The 19,320-nt window shown below is 38.4% G+C and overlaps 1 protein-coding gene across 2 annotated transcripts in view; it reads left to right on the top strand.

Annotated features, from left to right (window-relative positions):
- SLC8A1 (solute carrier family 8 member A1) overlaps window positions 1-19,320 on the top strand; it is a 351,818-nt gene that overhangs the window by 11,245 nt on the left and 321,253 nt on the right. The gene's annotated exons all lie outside the window — the stretch shown is intronic.

Raw genomic sequence — 19,320 nt, forward strand, 5'->3', positions numbered from 1 at the left:
TTTTTTTTTTTTTTTTTTTATTGCTTAAAGTATTACAAAGGGTATTACATATGTGTCCATTTTTATCCCCCCGCCCTAGACAGTCCCCTAGCCTCCCCTATCCCCCAATGTCTTATGTCCACTGGTTATGCTTCTATGCATGCATACAAGTCCTTTAGTTGATCTCTTACCCCCCTACCTCCTGCCCCGCAACCCTCCCCGGCCTTCCTGCTGCAGTTTGACAATCTGTTTGAGGCAGCTCTGCCTCTGTATCTATTATTGTTCAAAAGTTTATAATGGTCTCTATTATCCATGAATGAGTGAGATCATGTGGTATTTTTCCTTCATTGACTGGCTTATTTCACTTAGCATAATGCTCTCCAGTTCCATCCATGACGTTGCAAATGGTAAGAGTTCCTTCCTTTTAAGAGCAGCATAGTATTCCATCGTGTAGATGTACCACAATTTTCTAATCCATTCATCTACTGATGGGCACTTAGGCTGTTTCCAGATCTTAGCTATGGTGAATTGTGCTGCTATGAACATAGGGGTGCATATATCCTTTCTGATTGGTGTTTCTGGTTTCTTGGGATATATTCCTAGAAGTGGGATCACAGGGTCAAATGGGAGTTCCATTTTCAGTTTTTTAAGGAAACTCCATACTGTCTTCCATAGTGGCTGCACCAGTCTGCATTCCCACCAGCAGTGCACAAGTGTTCCTTTTTCTCCACATCCTCTCCAGCACTTGTCGTTTGTTGATTTGTTGATGATAGCCAGTCTGACAGGTGTGAGATGGTACCTCATTGTTGTTTTGATTTGCATCTCTCGGATGATTAGTGACTTTGAGCATGTTTTCATATGTCTCTTGGCTTTCTGAATGTCCTCTTTTGAAAGGTGTCTATTTAGGTCCTTTGCCCATTTTTTGATTGGATTGTTTATCTTCCTTTTGTTAAGTTGTATGAGTTCCCTATAAATTTTGGAGATTAGGCCCTTATCGGATATGACATTGGCAAATATGTTTTCCCACACAGTGGGTTTTCTCGTTGTTTTGTTGATGGTTTCTTTTGCTGTGCAGAAGCTTTTTATTTTGATGTAGTCCCATTTGTTCATTTTCTCTTTAGTTTCAAGTGCCCTAGGAGCTGTATCAGTGAAGAAATTGCTTCGGCATATGTCTGAGATTTTGTTGCCTTTGGATTCTTCTAGAATTTTTATAGTTTCCTGTCGTACATTTAATCCCCCAAAGCAATCTATAAATTCAACGCACTTCCCATTAAAATACCAACGGCATACTTCAGAGATCTAGAACGAACTCTCCAAAAATTCATCTGGAATAAAAAAAGACCTCGAATAGCTGCAGCAATCCTGAAAAAGACCAAAGTAGGTGGGATCTCAATACCAGATATCAAGATGTATTACAAAGCCACTGTTCTCAAAACTGCCTGGTACTGGCACAAGAATAGGCATATAGATCAATGGAATAGAATAGAGAGCCCAGAAATCGGCCCGAACCAATATGCTCAATTAATATTTGACAAAGGAGGCAAGAACATACAATGGAGCCAAGATAGTCTCTTCAATAAATGGTGCTGGGAAAATTGGACAGATATATGCAAGAAAATGAAACTAGACCACCAACTTACACCATACACAAAAATAAACTCAAAATGGATAAAGGATTTCCTTTCTTAACAACTTTCCTATATGTCATACAGCCATGTTAGCTATGGTCACCATGTACTTTACATCCTGGTAGTTACTTATCATATAACTGGAAGTTTAATCTTTTAACCACCTTCCTCTAGTTCCTCCTTCCCCTACCCTTTGTCACTGGTAACCACAAGTCTGATCTCTTCTTCTTTGAGTTTGATTTTTTATTTGGGATTTTTTTTTGAGATTTCACATATAAGTGAGATTATGCAATTTTTTTCTGTGTCTGGCTTATTTCACTTAGCATAACGTCCTTCAGTTTCATCCATGTTACTGCAAATTAGGTCTAGAAACAGATAATGGTGATGGTTGCACAAGAATATGAATATCCTTGATACCACTGAACTGTACACTTGAAATGGTTAAGATAGTAAGTTTCATGTCATGTGTATTTTACCACAATAAATAATAAATAGATTTTTAAAAAAGAAGTGTATTATCAGGTGAAGGTGATTGAGTTTCCTCGCTTCACATTGGGCTACACAATCTGAAATCTGGCTTTTTAATAAGGTGCTACAGTACTGGCTCCTTGGAGATTTAGAGAAGTGTTTTATTGGCTTCAGTTTTGGGATTGTTCCTATGGGAGAATTCTGCCAACGCATGCTCTGATTCTTTCCCTGTTCAAAGACTAACCCCACTGAAGGTTGCCAGGAAGCCATTTAATGGCTCTTGTTGGAGCTGAGGCCTGAGAGTTAAGTTCCGCCTCTGTCTCAAGAGAGAGGACTGGGTCTGTCTGTTCTCTGCCCCCAAGCTGTCTTCTGTCCTCTGCCTTTCACCAAGCAGTGTCCTAACTCCAAAGTGAAACTGAATCTTCACCCCACTTCCCCTTCCAGAACTGTGCTGCAGTCCTCTTACCAGCAGACTAGAAAGGCTGTTCTGGCATCTTAAAGGAGTCTTGCTGAATGTCAGAAAAGTCAGGAGAGATTCCAGGTTGGTGAAAAGGCGCAGAACCATGACCTTGGGAAGAAAAGTTCCTCCTACTCTCCTCTGTCTGCTACATATTAGGAGGACATTTCCCAATCTGCCCTGGCCGACATATCATGTTGACCATAGCACAAACACTTTTGCATGCATATATATATATATTTTGCCACAGAGTAAAGCAAAATGGGAATGAGGAGATTAATAGTTTAGCGCAAAAAGTAGTGTATATATTCTACTTAATAAGGCTCATGTAGTACTATTTAAGCCCAGCAAAATTTGAGGAAAATGATATCCTTGTTTTACAGATGGGAAAACTGAGCACACAGACCTGATTTCTAATTCTGTTTCTATTGTAAAGTACTAGCAATGTGTTCCTTAGACAGGTTTGTTTCGTTCTCTAAGCCCCATGTCCTTTCTGTAAAACAGGATTCTAACAACCCAGGAGGTTGATGCAATTCCGTGAGATGTTTGCAAAGCACTTAATGTTATGCCTGCCACAGAGTAAGCGCCCAGTCAATGCCACTTATTATCATTGGGGTATTACTGTTTCTATAATTATGACTATCTTGTGGGATTCTAGCAGTCTTATCCTTCCAAACCCAACCCTCTTTCTCTGTCACAGAACCATAGTCTCACACAGCATTGCAACTACCGCCTGGCAGATGGACAGCTCAGTCCTAGAGCCCTGTGAATCCTCTCTCCACCTTCTCTGAAATGTTATAGTGAGTGGTTCCTCTATGAAGATATCAAGAATCCAAAGACATGAGCACAGTCCTGAAAAGTCTCAGTCAGGTGAAGAAATCAAACTCCTGTAGATAATACCAAGTGACAGAAGGCAAGAACGCCTGTGAACTAACCTTTAAAAGTGAAGACGAGATGGGTGGGAGGAAAACAAAATGGGAATGAGGAGATTAATGGTTTAGCGCAAAAATGTTTGGTTTTCTTTTTCTTCTCCACCCCCACCCCCCCACCCCTCAATCTTTGGTCACTTAACAAAAAAACAAACAAACCACACAGTTGGTTTTGTTCAAAAGCACATTGTCATGTGAGACTTCCCTTTTGACAGTTAAAAGGGAACGTGTTCATTCCTTCCATGTGCTGAACGGGCTCTCACATAAAAACAGCAACCCCCAAAACTTAAGAACTGTGTTTCGACAGAATTCGCCTGCACATTCACATCCTATGAAATGAGATGGCAAGAGTCAATCCTAAGAGCATTTTAGTGGACTCTGATCTCTTAAGTTCTATCTCATGACAATTCCCTGGCATTTACAGCCTTTCACTAGCATTTTCTGGGAATTTGGGGGGAGGGGAGAGGAGGGTTATGGATAAAAGAGACTTCACTTTCTTTCAGTCTATTTCTATCCACAGAAGGTATCCCTCTTGTGGTAACAGCAAAGGCTGGCCTGGCATTTCATCTAATCTTGTGGTATTTGACACATGTACAAAGACATTTGGTTTTCTGTCTATTCATTCTTTAATAGCTATTGCTTCTAAAAGGTTAAACTTTTATTCAAACACTCATTCCAATCTGAAAGTTAATGCTAAACTCAAAGCCATATATGCAGTCAGCTGGCTTTAAACTTTTTAACCTCACTTGTTATTATTTTGAAATCCTCCTTCCCTGGGACTGGTTGTATTGCTTTTCCATGAAATAGTATCAGAGATTAAGATGGTGTTATCTGTCCATTAACAACTTACTTACTGGAGCATGAAAAAGTACTTAAGCACAGTGTCTGTTTCAATGCCATGACTGGCCATTTAGCTTTCTTGGTTATGCAACCCAGCTCTGCCTTTTCATCAGCGATGGGAAAACCAGTCTGAGTCAGCAGGCACCACCATGGGCTTCTTTTACTCCTGTTCCTCTCTCCTTGGAGGCAGAGTAAACACTAAAGTAGTGAGAGTTGGCAGTTTTGCTTATTTTTAAGGAAGTATCTCAACTGAACTTCTGGTTCTCTGTTTTGAGCAAAGAGTAGGAATTAACATTTTTTTTCTCTTCTCTACTACGTCCATTTATCCAGCTATCTTCTCCAAAACTTCAGGAATAGTAAAGATTTATGTTGTGCTTTACTTAAGAAAATGAAAGATGATTAAGGGCTCTGAGTCAATTGTTTTATAAAGGAAATTCAAACCAGACTCTTTCTTATTGGAGAATTTTAAAAATAGAGAAATGTGAAATATTTCTCTCGTTCAGCTATCTTCTATAACTAATTTATAGGGGGAATATATGCTATAGATTTAAAGTGTTGAAAATTGTCAGTTATTAAAGAGAAAATGTGAGTAGTGGTAAATCAGTATTTAACAGTATGGGTTTCCACAACTACATGTTTCATTTCTCATGCCACCTCCTCAAGGAAGCCTGTGTTTCTCACTACTGGCAACTTCACAGCCTGGCGTATTTCATACATACAGTATATGCTGTTGATTGATCAATTGAAAAAATCAATATTTCAAAAATAGTGGGTTATGTGTACCACCTTCTTCTCAAAAATGATTTGTTCAATTCCATTGAAGTTTATATTACATACAATAGATTAGGATGATTTAATAGAAGACCTCATTAATATAGTGTTCTTAGGCATATTTTCCCATTTTCTACATACTCTTTCTAACTTTTATTCATTGATACCTTATCTGTGTTTTGTAAAAAATGTACAAATTTTAGAAATCAAACATAGGATGGCTCATATATAAAACACATTATGAAGTATAAGAATTATTTGTTATAAACAAGGATATATCTTATTCTCTATGGCAAAATTATGTTCAGAATACATACCCTTATTAAGCATCCAGATCTGAATATGCTGAAATAAATTCTGCCATATGTGATATTCAGGCTGAATTGGAAGACATCAGTACTCTCTCTCACAGTCTATATCATTTCCTTTGTTTCATAGCATATTTTCTTGGCAGACATTCTTTGAATGTATTTGTTGATAGTTGTTTAAAAATTTGTAGCATAAACATTTCTATTGTTTCATATCACCAGCCTGTTAAGGTGGAGTCAATGGAGCAGACATTTAGAGCAATTCAGAGTAATGGTTGATTGGTTCATTATCATTGACATTTGTGAAAGGAAATGAATTAATAAAATATAACTGTGCCTCCACCAATTATTGGGGTATTCGTTTTTTTTTCTGTGGCACCGGGCAAAGTCTAACTAATGAAAATTGTGCTTTTATCCTGCCCTGTGATGTCAGCAGAAACTGCCAGTGAGTTAATATTGAATCCTGGGATCTTTATGAAGCTCATATAATACAAAACTTGCTCATAGCATTAAATTGATCATCGGGGAACACTGTACTCATGTTAGACACCACATTTTAAAAGAGTTAATAAAATAGAAATGACCAGTAAGGCAAGACATCTGTGAAGAACTTCCATGACAAAAGGCAAAGGAGACATGAATGTTTAAATTTCTTTGAGAAGGCATAAGAGCCTCCTTCCAATACAGAAAAGTCCACCATATGAAAGTTGAGGGTTTTGTTGGAGTGGAATGGAAGAGTTCAGAACATAAGAACTTTGCAATAATTTGAGAGATGCAGCACTGGGTTGGGCTTCTTTGGAAAGAAGCGAGTTTCTTTAGGTTGATTAAAAGTGTTCAAAGAGTGTTAGACAACTAATTTTCAGATGAGTTACTGAAGGATTGTTTTATTACAAAAGAGTTAAGAGCACTTCCAACTCAAATGTTTAGATTTATCTGATTATTTGGAATGTAGCAAGTAGTCAAAAGAATGTAAAATTCCAAAGATAAATTCAGACACATAACCAGTGAAACAAATACTTATCCTATCTAATAAAGAGGTAATATGCAAATTGACCATCATTCCAACACACAAGATGGCCACCCACATGTGGTCAAAGATGGCCACCACAAGATGGCCGGCAGGGAAGAGCAGTTGTTGGGGACCAATCTGGCAGGGGAGCAGTTAAGTATCGATCAGGCTGTCAGGGGAGCAGTTAGGGGGTGATCAGGCTGGCAGGCAGAAGCAGTTTGGAGCCAGCAGTCCTGGATTGTGAGAGGGATCCCAGATTGGAGAGTGTGCATGCTGGGCTGAGGGACACACACACACACACACACACACACACACACACAAAACCCACGTGCATGAATTTCATGCACCGGGCCTCTAGTTTAATGAATAAAGGAGAATTCACCCTTAAGGGGCCTGGAGTATGAAATTCACAATTTCAGATGAGGAATACTGGCTGTTGGCCAAGAAAAATGGCTCCAAATCAAACGATGGTTATTGTATAATTTGTACAGTTACGAGAAGCACAAAGTAGGTTTTCAGTTATTATTTTTCAAGTTCACTCATTCATGTAGTCACTTCTTGAGCACCTCATGTGGCGCAGGTAATATTTTAGGTGTACCTACTTTGCACAAGGTACTATAGTTGATTCTGGGAACACCAGAGTGAACATTCTCTGCCCTCCATGAGCTTACACCACAGTACAGAACTAGTTATTAAACAGGATTTACACTCATTACAATTTTCACTTCAGTTATACTAAGTGCATTTCTAGAAATACAGGATATAAAGCAAGGGACCTGAGCTGGTCTGGGTGATCAGGAAACATTTTCTTAAAGAAATGATATTGAGCTGAGTTATGAGCAAATAGCCACTAAATTTTAAAGAACTTATAAAATGAAGATAGCAGTTCTATACAAACAAAGTGAAAATGCATAAATATAGACAACAGAAAAGAATGTAATACCATGTAAACACATATTAAATATGTATATAATGCCTACACGAGTCATATGTTATTTATACTATGTCATCATCATGCAGTAAAGAAATTATCAAGCAAAGCACTTATAGTAAGAATACTTGTCCAGCAGGTAAAGAATTACACTGAGCAAATTTGGAAATGAACATTAGTGAAACATTCTGAAATATTTATTCTACCTATAAAACTATGAAGTTTATGAAATAACCCAAAATGCAATTGATGAGGAGAAATACATAAAATGTTTGACTGCTAATTATTAACATTAAAATGTCAAGTATTGGATATTGGACCAAGGCATATTTAGAGTCTGTGTCATTTTCCACTGTATTGATTACTTAACAGGACTTCATAAGTAATTATTGGGCAGTTGATTCTTTCTCTAATATTTGAATTAATTTATTCATTTAGGAGAAACAGATTTTTCTCTTTCTGAGAGAGAGTGCTCTGATAGTTTATTTAATATTAATCCCTCCCAAATAATTGTTTTACAGTGTGGCTGATTTTTCATAACTAGTATTGGCTCTCCAAGCATGAATGGCTTGATTTTGCACCTGTGATCAAGCATCTTCTCCTACCTTCTACACTGCTTCCTCTTTTCCTATTATGTCATTTGCTTCCCACCCTCCACCAACTTCCTCCATGTCCCAGATGTTTGCATTTGCTGTACAACCACTAACTACGTCATTTGTATAAGAGCAATTTACTTATCAATTGATCTGTTCAACAAATACTGAATGTCCGATATGCTCAGATCATATGCAAGATCTTCTACATAGTATTTTTTGAGCATTGCCAGAAAGGTTCTCTATATAAAATGTCTTCTCCCTTTTGCAAGAAATTCTAGCATTGGTGGAATTATTTTTTATTGAGATTATTTTCCTGGGCATCTCTTTTATGTGATAATTATTCTAGAGAGAGAGCAACAGTTTTAGCCACTAACAGTGTAGTTATGAGTATTCAATTTAAAAAAAAAGAACTGTTCATTATATGTGTTCCTTTGATGGGAGAAATCAGAGTAAAAAGACAACAGTGATTCCTGAAATAAATAGGGGCGATGACTAAAATGAGACAAATATATCACTTGCCTCATCGTTTGCTTACTATTCCCTCATATTTAAAAGGAACTGTATTTTGAACAAGGGGGACTTAAAGGGAATGGTCATCAAAGCAACATTGTTTTTCCTCCCACTGTTCCTTTCAACCTCACCACAAACCTGGACAGTAAGTGATAAAAGGTAATTGGTAGTAGAAACTCTGCGATCATTTTAAGATATTAAGCCCAATTCAGAAAGAAGAATGCCTAGTCCCATATAATGAGCAGTTTCATTTGATATAACCTTGAGCCTTTTTTCCCTGGACTTGCAGAGGGTGGCTGCAGGCTGATGACTTGCAGGGTGAGGGCTGGAGGGGGGATGGTGGCAAGAAGGGAGTCTGTTCTCTCCTTGCCTGCCTGCTTCCACTCCCCCTCCCCTTGGATTTTTGCTAATCCAATTAAAGCTGAGTTGGGAGGGTGGGGGGGGGGGCAGGCGGGGAGAAGGAGTGGAAATAGGAAAGTGCCAGAAAGTTCTCACTCATTGTTTAGTATGATCACTTTTCATAGGCGAACAGGTGGCTAACTTATTCTCATTGGAACTGTCTTGGATTCTTAAGAGATCCCAGTGGTGAATACATTAAATGGTCATTCCCAAGGTGCAAGTGACATTGCATTTTTCTCTGACTTCCCCTCCCATCTTCAGCATCTCTCTGCTGAGGTCCCATCATATGCCAAGTGGCCCCAATGGATAGATTCTAAAATGACTACACACCAGCTCTCTTGTGTTCATGGCCCACATCGAATCCTTTGAATACTGCCTCTGGTTGTTCACTTAAGTCCCAAATGCAGGCCTCAGCCTCCTCTCCCTCTGCCCTGCTAACTCAAGTGACAACATTCTCAAGAAAGGTTTTTATCAGCTAGGATTAATGTCAGCTTCAAATGACAAAACCCAAAATAAATATTTCTTAAGTAAGCTAGTAGTCTCTCTCTCTCTCTCTCTCTCTGGAGATGAGGGGCCCAGGGTTGATGGGGTGGCTTTATGATCAGTAAGACCCTTTCTATCTGTCTTGATGCTATGTCAGCCTCAGTGTACTGTGTTGCCTGGATCATGAAGGCTGCTCAGATTCCAGTCGTCAGCCTGCATTCGAGCCAGCGAAAGGAGAAGGGGGAAGAGAAAGGGAGAAAGGGGGCCTGGCAGCTGTCTTTTAAAAAGGTTTTCTGGAAGTTGTCATGCAACACTTCTGTTTCCATCTCGTCAGACAGAACTTAGTCATGTGGCCACACTTTCCTGCTTATTTCAAGCAGTTAAATCTGAGGGATCTGTTACTAACGGAATATTATGCTAGATGATTAGCAGTCTGCAATGTTTTTCATTGGTTTTATTTTTGTTTAATGCACCTATTCTCTTGTGGTTAGGACTAGGCTTTCTCTCCTTTCTGAAAGTTCATATTTTTCCTCATGCTGCTCATAAGTTCATGGCTATTTCACCCATCCTCCCCATCTATACACACCGTTGGTTTATTAGATTATAAGCTTCCAGGGGGAAGAGATGTATTGTCTTTTACTTTTAATCACCCAGAGTCTTGAGTGATGGATTTTGTATTTTCAATTTAGATTTTAAAATATAAAAATATCTAACTAAATAGAGTCTCTTAATAGTCACTAATAATGCAAAAATATTCAACTAATCATTGTGTCTTTTTATTTATTGTCATCCGCACTTTATCTCATTCAGTAAGAGTGTAACTGTGGCTCCTGTGATAGAAATAAGGAGAAGCATGGTCTCTCTATGACTTTCTGAAAACAGGAAGTATCTATAAGAGACATTGTGTTGCCATGGTAAACAGAAGGAAGGCTCTGGAGACAGATTGCCTGGATTTATTTATTTTTAAATATATTTTTATTGATTTCAGAGAGAAAGGGAAAGGGAGAGAGAGATAGAAATATCAATGATGAGAGAATCATTGATTGGCTGCCTCCTGCACGCCCCCTACTGGGAATCGAGCCCACAACCTGAGCATGTGTCCTTGACCAGAATTGAACCGGGGACCCTTCAATCCATAGGCCGACACTCTATCCACTGAACTAAACCAGCTAAGGCCAGACTGCCTGGATTTAAATCCCAGGTCTGCCTCTTACTAGCTCACTAGCTGTGTGACCACAGCGAGTTGCCCAAAGCCTCTGTGCTTCAATTCCTTCATTGTATGAAACAGAGGCAATTACAAGGATGAATTGTTACCCAGAAGTGGATGTACTGAGAAGCGAAGGGAGCTTATGTCCAGGACCTTGCTATTCACAGCTTCCTCCATCCCCCAGGCCCTGGGAGAAGTCCTGCAATGTGTTCCCATGATTATGTGCTTTGGCAAAATTTACAAAAGTAAGATATCGCCTGTTTGTTTGTTTTGTTAAAACAGGCCCCCGAATTGTATAAGCTTTAGGCCCCATGAAACTGGAACCCTCCCTGGGAGCTGTGCACTGAATCAGAAGCCATGAATGACCCTGCACCAGTGGAACCTTGACTTAAAGAGCCTGGGAGGCAGCTGTGCTCATGTGGGTGCAGTTAACTGAGTCAGAGATACTTAGGATATTTGTTTTTAAAAATTGCAGGAGCTTGAGAATGAGAGAATGATTCCAGAATGAGAATCTTTGGGAATGGGTCCTGACTCCCTATCTTTATTAAGCTTCTCAAGTGATTCCAATGTGTCATAAAATTTGAAACACTCTGTTGTAATATTGCTTCCAACCATGAAATTCTAATATAAAACTATAGTCCTGGTTCAGAAATTGCTAACCTAAAGGCTGTGGAAGAATCAGAAACCTGATTTCCTCTTTCAGGCAAGGGATTCTCTGACTTTTGAGAGAGACAAAAAGGAGTAGAGCTGTAAAGGAGTAGAGATGTGAAGGAGTAGGGATGGGATCCCACTGCACAGCAGGTAAAAACAACTTGTCTGCAGGGGTTAAGACTTATGAACTATTCATTTTCCATGGGTATATTTTTAGCAATAAAAATATTATTTTACTTTCTCCTCCTACCTGTGAGCCCAGTGGTAAAGATTATGGTAATTCTCTGTAATGTGCGATTCTAGTAGCTCAAATCAAGCTATGGTTTTCGGTGGAGAAAGAGAAAAAGCTAAGAGATACTGACTGCTATTCTTTCCAAACACACTGCTAGATACTCTACAAATGTTATCTTTTTGAAATGTACAACAATCCTGAAGAAAGGTGGCATTCCTTATTTATTTTTATGAATAAAGAAAGTAAATGTCAAGCAGATTAAATAATTTTGAAAAAAATCACACCAGCTAACATATGGCAGGGATTTAAGCCCTGGTATGACTGAATTCATGGCCTATTTTGCCTTCTTTCCCCAACACTATGTGCTTACAAATAAATATGGCAATCATTGGTGTAAGGGGTGACATTCAAAGCTAAAAACCTTGAAAAGATATGGTATATTTCAGAACCAATTAATTGCCCTTTGTCATATCCATTCCTCCCCATGACAACTCATATTCTTTACAATACTAAAGTGCCTATGAGCATGTGTAAACACACACACACACACACACACACACACACACACACACACACGTGAGAACATTTGCTTCCTTTTAGAAAATGACTCTGAATGATGCCCAGTTTTTCTGACACAGTTGTATCTAAGGGCCAAAAATGCACCCCTCTCTCCCCCTCCCACCAAAAACATATCTCTATAATTAAAAGGTTTCGGTTGTCATCTCATAATTTTAAGCACTTGTGTCTAAACATCGATGCAGTTATAGACACTCACAAATCTCTTCAAAATGTAAGATTAGATGGTGTGTACTGGTCTCCATCTTTTAGCATGTCACTGAGCTCATACATTCATGACAAGATGTGGACTTGGAAACAGGTGGATTTTAGAGTGGTCAGTGCACCCAGTACAACTTGAAAAATTATGTCTCTGAGCCCATCACCCAAGAAGACTTGTTGGTTAGGATTCAACTGATCCACTCAAGCTCTTGCTTCAAAGCCAGGTTAGGGCAGCCTAACCTTTGATGGCAAAAGAAGTTCATTTGGGGAGGAGAATAACACTTGGCTTCTCTTTCAATGTTTCACAAGGTGTTTTTTTTTTTATTGTTGTTGTTTTAGTCCTAAGAATAAATGCTGTTTTAGTCCAAAGAAAGTCAGAATCTAATCAGAAAAAAATCAACAATAAAATATGCAGCTTTTACCTTATGGTCTTTCCTTGTCCTGTTTTCTCCCATTCTTCAGTAAAATCAAGTCACTGTGGAAACCTTATCATGGGCTCTCAGTCGATGTTCATAGCTACATCAACAGGTTGTGGCATCAGGAAGAAATTGCCCCAGGATATTAATTACTTCTGTGTGGGTGGGGACTGAGGATGCGAAGTGACTCTGCTACTAAATGGACCACTATGACGAGATAAAGGAGACAAGGGGTGTCCAATGGGCTTGTATGTTTCTGCCAATAGTAATGATTTTTTTAAATTTATCTTTATTGTTGAAAGTATTACAGATATTCCCATTGACTCCCACCACCCTGCTCACGCTCCTTCCCAGGCCCTCACCACACTATTGTCTGTGTCCAGACAATATGCATATATGCATATAAGTTCTTAGACTGATGCATGTTTCAAGTAATGATTTTTAAAATGTTTTCTACATATCCAGAAGTGTTAGGATGCCAAAACAACTTCTAATCAAAGCTGAGATGGAAACACGCATTCATTATTAACATTTTAGTGATTTTCTCAATTATAAATAAAGCCAGTGTTTTAAGTGATAAGAATAAGAAACTCCTACTTATTGACCCTGAATTATTTTCTATTTTTGAGCAAGATGAGAAAAATATTTGTTTGCTCATCTGTAGAATGTATCATGCATATATCACTATTATCTCTGTATCAGAATACCTTGAGGGAAAAAAAAAAGTGGTACTCAGCCCGGTGACGGAGAGATTTTTATGAGTTTAAAGAACATTGATTTCCCTCAGCCTGAGAACATTTATGATCAGAAGATAAATAGTATGAATTTAGGATTCAGGTTCTACTGTAAAAATAAATTTATTGTGACTATATGCTTAAACATAAAATAGTCAAAAATGTAATTTTAAATTTATAAGTTAAATAAAATACAAAAAAGCCCACAAATTCTGACATCTTTTGAATATTTATTTTTAAAAATATTAATTTAGAATTGAATTCCCACCAAAAAGGACCCCCTAAATTCAGTCAAATATATTTTATTTGACTGTTTACTGTTTATTCAGCAGTAACCACACGTGTAAATGTTTGCACATTCTGAATTAGAGGTCTGAATTGATGAAGCATGCAAGTTTTCCTGAAGTTTAAAATTAGTTGGTGAATAACGAAATGACACACTCAGTGAAATGGATCTAAATTTTCTTCAGAAAGTTTATTGAAATATAAAAATAATTGAAATCTTGCCTCTCTGAGATCCTTTGGAATGAAACAGAGAGTGATCTTTTGAAATGGAGAAAGAAGTGCACTCTAGTTTTATAAGACTTTTTCAACGAAAAGAACTACTTCGGCTTTTCCCCCACTTAAATTACAGGATTTAAATGGATAGTCCATTTGATTTGGTAGCTTTAAGTAGTTCTTTAATTAATGCTTGGATGTAGAGAGACAAAGATGACTGCCTCTTGCAATTTGTTGGAAGGGTTTGGCTCTGTCAAGGTCATATTGAGTTGAGTTGGCCTCAGCAATATGTAAACAGGGAAGACACTTGGTTCAGCCCAGTACTCTGCTGATTATGGCTCAAATAACAGTTGTCTTCACGATGACAAATAGAACTGCCGCAAGCAGGTGGCTGGTTTTGTTTTTCAGAAAAATGGTAATGGTTTTTGTGTGCAAGTAAGAGAGCGAGCGAGCAAGCATGTGTGTAGTGATTATAAAACCTGGGTGGGGGAGTGACTATCATCCCCAACCAAGGTATGACTGCATAGAAAATGCAGAACAAAGAAATAGTTGCTCAAAGAAAATTAATCAACAGCGGGAAAAGAGTGAGTAAAACTCCAGAAACTGTATCACAGGATTTTGACAATTTGATGCCAAAACTTGTGGCCAAAAGAGGCAGTCTGGAATACTAACAAGGTCATGTCATACATTAACATAGCATTTTTTTTTCGGAGAAGTTCTTAATACATTGTGATCATCTCTGGCCTTCCCTGAGCTGCAATCCAAATAGCTCCTCAAAAGTAGTGTCACGACTATTCTGGAAACTTACTATGCCATATCAAGCTACTCTACTAGTAACTCAGAAATAGACATTTACTGAGCATTTTTGGTTCTTTTGAAACTTTATTAACCAATGTCTTTGCATTCAGTTCCCATGTTGACCAAATCGTTCCCTATACACACACATACACAGGCTTCACACACACACACACACACACACACACACACACACACACACACACACATCTTTATTGAAATTCAGCAGTTCAACTCAAGGGCAAATTACTCATATGGCTTAAGTGTACAGAACAGAGAAAAATGCAGTTAAGTTCATCTTCAGCCAGAGGAAGGAAAGCTTTTCATGCCAACCCACCCCTTTTCTTCCTCCAGCAAAAGGTCAAGAGCCTTTTGCATTTGGGTAGTGCCTGAAAAGTGGAAGTGTCGTTGATGAAATATTGTTTGTGGCAAGAAATTGTCGTCTTTTCAATAATGTAGGACAAAGAAATAGGCAGTGGGCTGGAGGAGAGAAACAGATGGATCATGTTACAGATAAACAACTCTAGACAGAGAAGATTGAGTTGACCTACTCCCATGTAGTCAGAGGTTCTAAGACCAGAGAGCTACAAAACTTAGCTCTCAATCTAGGACTATGTCACAAGGTCTGTATCTTTTAAGATAACAGAAACCTCACATTTTCTTTACACTCTCTGGTATTCCAGACTATTAAAAACAGTCTAAAAAGATCATGTTGTGTAAAAAATTCATATATTTATTTAATGAGCTCTCTCTGTTTTCAGAGAAAATAGTATTATTATATGTTTTAAAACTTTGAATGTTACACATAATGCCTGATACTGTCATTGCTAATATTGTTTGCTATAGATAAAATGCACCCAATATCAGAGAAAATAGTCTGATAATTTTTATTCATTGATTTACTGGTTCACTCACCTCTTCTGATATTAAATGTGTACTTAATATGCAGTAGGCATTAGCTTTGGTGCTATAGGAAATGGAGTGAACACGATAGATAAATGGAAAGTTAATTATATTAGAAAATCCGAAATGGGTGAGGACTATTCCTAGATGCTCAGAGATCAAGGGAACATTGTATGTCCTCTATCCCAGTTGGCTTCCCTGGAGAGAAGTGTACATATCCCATAAGAAACTCTGTTCTTCTTGATACATTAGGACAGAATTAATATTGGAGGTTCCAGCCTCTAAGTGTGCCCCACTTTTGAGAGGTTTTCATTCATGGGTTTAGAAAAGACATTAAAGTCCTTTATTCATAGGAAGTAATCAATAAAACTCATTAGAGGAATGATTGGACCATCTAGTCTAGGGATGATAAAGAGGTTTCATTCCCTGTCTGAACTCTGAAAGTTAGCTCCTGGAGTGGCCATTACTAGCTAAATTGTGTGTTGAGGAAAATCACTCTGCGAATTAAGGTCTTCTGTTCAAACCTCATAAATCTTTGGAGGGATTTAAGAACCAAAGCCCCAGCGACGTCAATGACCACATAAAATTAGTGACAACCTAAATCCTTTTGATGTGTTTTTTTGTTTTTGTTTTTGTGTTTGTTTGTTTTTTTGGACTCCTCATTTAAACCCCCACATTTGTATTGAGGTAGTCTTTATTTCTCAGGCCTTATTTCACATCACGTTTCCATATGCAGTAAGCATTCTAAACACATCAAAGTTCCTTTACACCCCAGGATGCAACTTGATCTCTCATGCCACTGTTGTTTTTTGTTACTGCTTCCTCCTGTATCACCTTCCAAGAAAACTTCTAGTGGTCCTTTAAGAATCAGTTTAGCCATCCACTTCTCTTGAAATCCCTACTTGATCCTCATCTTTTTCTTCCTCTCTGTGCAGAGCCAGCCATCTCCTCCCTACATAACAACACCCAGACCGTGTCTCTGTACTGTATTTGCTGGCTTGCCCATTTATCTTTCTCTTTTCCCAGAGATTCCCAGAAGGAAAAGATTTTGACGTCTTCACCTCTGTCTCTCTCTACAGACCAACCTAGTAGAACTGCAGTAAAGATGAATTTTGAAATGAATGAAAAGCAGCATTCCCATGGAAGTTGAGAATCCACTTTTTCTCAATTTCTTCCCCTTTATGTCTAGAGCCAGGGGAGTCACTAGATCTGCAGTATTCCAGGCAAATTCTAGTTGCTTAGGGACCTCTCCATTTTCCCTGGTTTGCCCAGAGATAGTTGCCTGCCCATAGAGGACAACTGCAGGGAGCATTTAAAGCATTCACATGTGTGGCAATTACACTTTCTGAGTCTGCTAGTGGAACCTCAGAACCATTCCTTATGCTGTCATTTCTTTTATGTCATTAATTTCCCACCAGGGATATGAGGCCTCAGGGCTGACCCATGTGAACTGAGTCTGACCCACAGCGTACTCCCCACATTATGATATCTCACCTCCTCCTAACTTCTTTTTTTTCTTCTACTGTCTATGGACTCTCCGGACAACTCCTGCCTTAAAACATGCCTTGCTCAGCCAGACAGATTCCACTACTCTGCAAAGACTGTGATCTGAACCCTCACCTATGTTCTTTTGTTGACATTGACAGTCTACGGCAATATACAACCCAGGACAGAAACGTCTCCTGTCTCTCCTTTCTGCTGATTCAAGCCCAATAAATTCTCCTATTGGCTGTGTTTAGAAAATATTATTTTATGCTCAATCAATTATTCTAGTTAGTAGTGTTTAGCTATATGGCCACACATTAATTTCTGATTCTGGAAGAACTGGAACATGAGGTAGCATTATGCTTAACCCTAAAGGATACTCACTGTAATTAGTTTTTCTTTAATGACTTAGAAGGCTTTGGGGCCCATGTATTAATTTAGGATATTATTATGAGCATTAACTATTAACTATTTTCTTACAAATATGAAAATGTTCCAGTTAATTTAATGTTCCAGAAAGTAACTACTGAACAATTATCTTGTCTTCATGTATTGTGTTGTATCTTTTGTTTTAGTTGAATACAGCAAACTGATTTGCTTCTAGTTGATAAATATGGTGCTTGTTTATTAGTAAATTCATTTGTGAAATGTTATGCTAGAGCAAGGATGGACTTTGAATGGATATGGGGCAAGGATCCTGGTCTTTGACATCAAAAGCATGCTATAGCCCAGGATAAGGACAGTAGGAAGTGAATGAGAACAAAATAAAGAGCAGAACATCTAAGGTGAACCCTTGGGTATAGAACCTGTTATGCAGAAAGGAATGTAGATGGGACGAGGCTCCAAGTACTCAGGTAGTATTTTAAAGTCAGGAGCAAGGGGCCTGTCAACTAGTGTGCCTACTACCTACTTTTCTAAACTTTTGTGTTTAGATGCTCCCAGGATATTATACTCTCCTTCTAAGTCAATGGCAACTTATTATGGCTTCCTTCTCTGGGCCCTCCTCTATTCTCAGTCTTAAATATAGGAGTGCCCTAGGCTCACTCCTCAGACCTATATCCTCTTATATCCACTTTCACTCCTTATTTTATTTTACCTAGTACCATGGGTTTTGGTTTTTAATATATTTTTATTGTTGATAATATTACAGATATCTCCCGCTCCCCCCACTTTCACCCCCCTCCTCTAAGCCCCTACACACACACTCCCAGGTCTTCACTAACCTATTGCCAGTGTCCATGGACTATACATATAATCATATAAGTTCTTTGGTTTATTTCTTCTTGTCCCCCTAAACCCACATCAAGGTATATCAGTCTGTTCCATGCCTCTATGCTTTGGGTCTTATTTTGTTGGTCAATTCATTTTGCTCACTAGGTTCCACAAATAAGTGGGATCATGTGATATTTGTCTTTCTCAGATTGGCTTATTTCACTTAGTATAATATTTTCCAAGTCCATCTATGCTGTAAAGGGTAAGAGATCCCTCTTTTTTACAGCTACATAGTATTTCATATTGTAAACATCCCACAGCTTTTTTGTCCATTCATCTACTGATGGGCACTTGGGCTGTTTCCAAATCTTAGCTATTGTAAATAACGCTGTTATGAACATAGAGGTGCATATATTCTTTATGTTGGTGTTTTGTTTTGTTTTAGGATATATTTCCAGAAGTGGGATTGCTGGGTCAAACAGAAGTTCCATTTTTAATTTTTTGAGGAGATAAGCTTTTAATGAACATCTCTGTGCCAGTAAAGCTCACATTTTTATCTCAAGCTACAACTCTGAGTTCCAAACTCATATGCTTAACTGAGAAGTCCATATCCCTACTTGGATATCTATTAGGCATCTCAAACTTAATACATTCAAAATAAAACATTTTATTTCTGTCCTCTGGATTCCCTGTCTTAGTAAATGGCAAGTACGCCCACCCAATTGCTCAGTAGAAAAATCCACTCCTTGGTGACTTTCTCTTTCATATATCCCATTTTTGACCCATTAGCTAATGCTGTGGTCTCTACCATCCAAAATGATCCCAGTGAAAGCCACTTGCCACTCTCTACCTACTGGTCTCTCTGCTTTCATCACGCCCCTAGGCTGATGGATGTGTACTGGGAGTGATCCTCTTTAAACATGACACTCTTCTACTCAAAACTTTCAAGTAGCTCCTGGCACTCCTAGAATAAATTGTAACAACCTCTCAGTTCTTATATCTCTATCACTTGTTCATTTGGCTCTAGCCACACTGGCTCCTGCTGTTTCCTCAACTGCAAATAAGCCAAGTTTCTTCTTACCTTCGGGAATTAGCATTTTCT

Source organism: Myotis myotis, unplaced genomic scaffold (assembly GCF_014108235.1).
Source record: "Myotis myotis isolate mMyoMyo1 unplaced genomic scaffold, mMyoMyo1.p scaffold_m19_p_14, whole genome shotgun sequence".
NCBI classification, from domain to species: Eukaryota; Metazoa; Chordata; class Mammalia; order Chiroptera; family Vespertilionidae; genus Myotis; species Myotis myotis.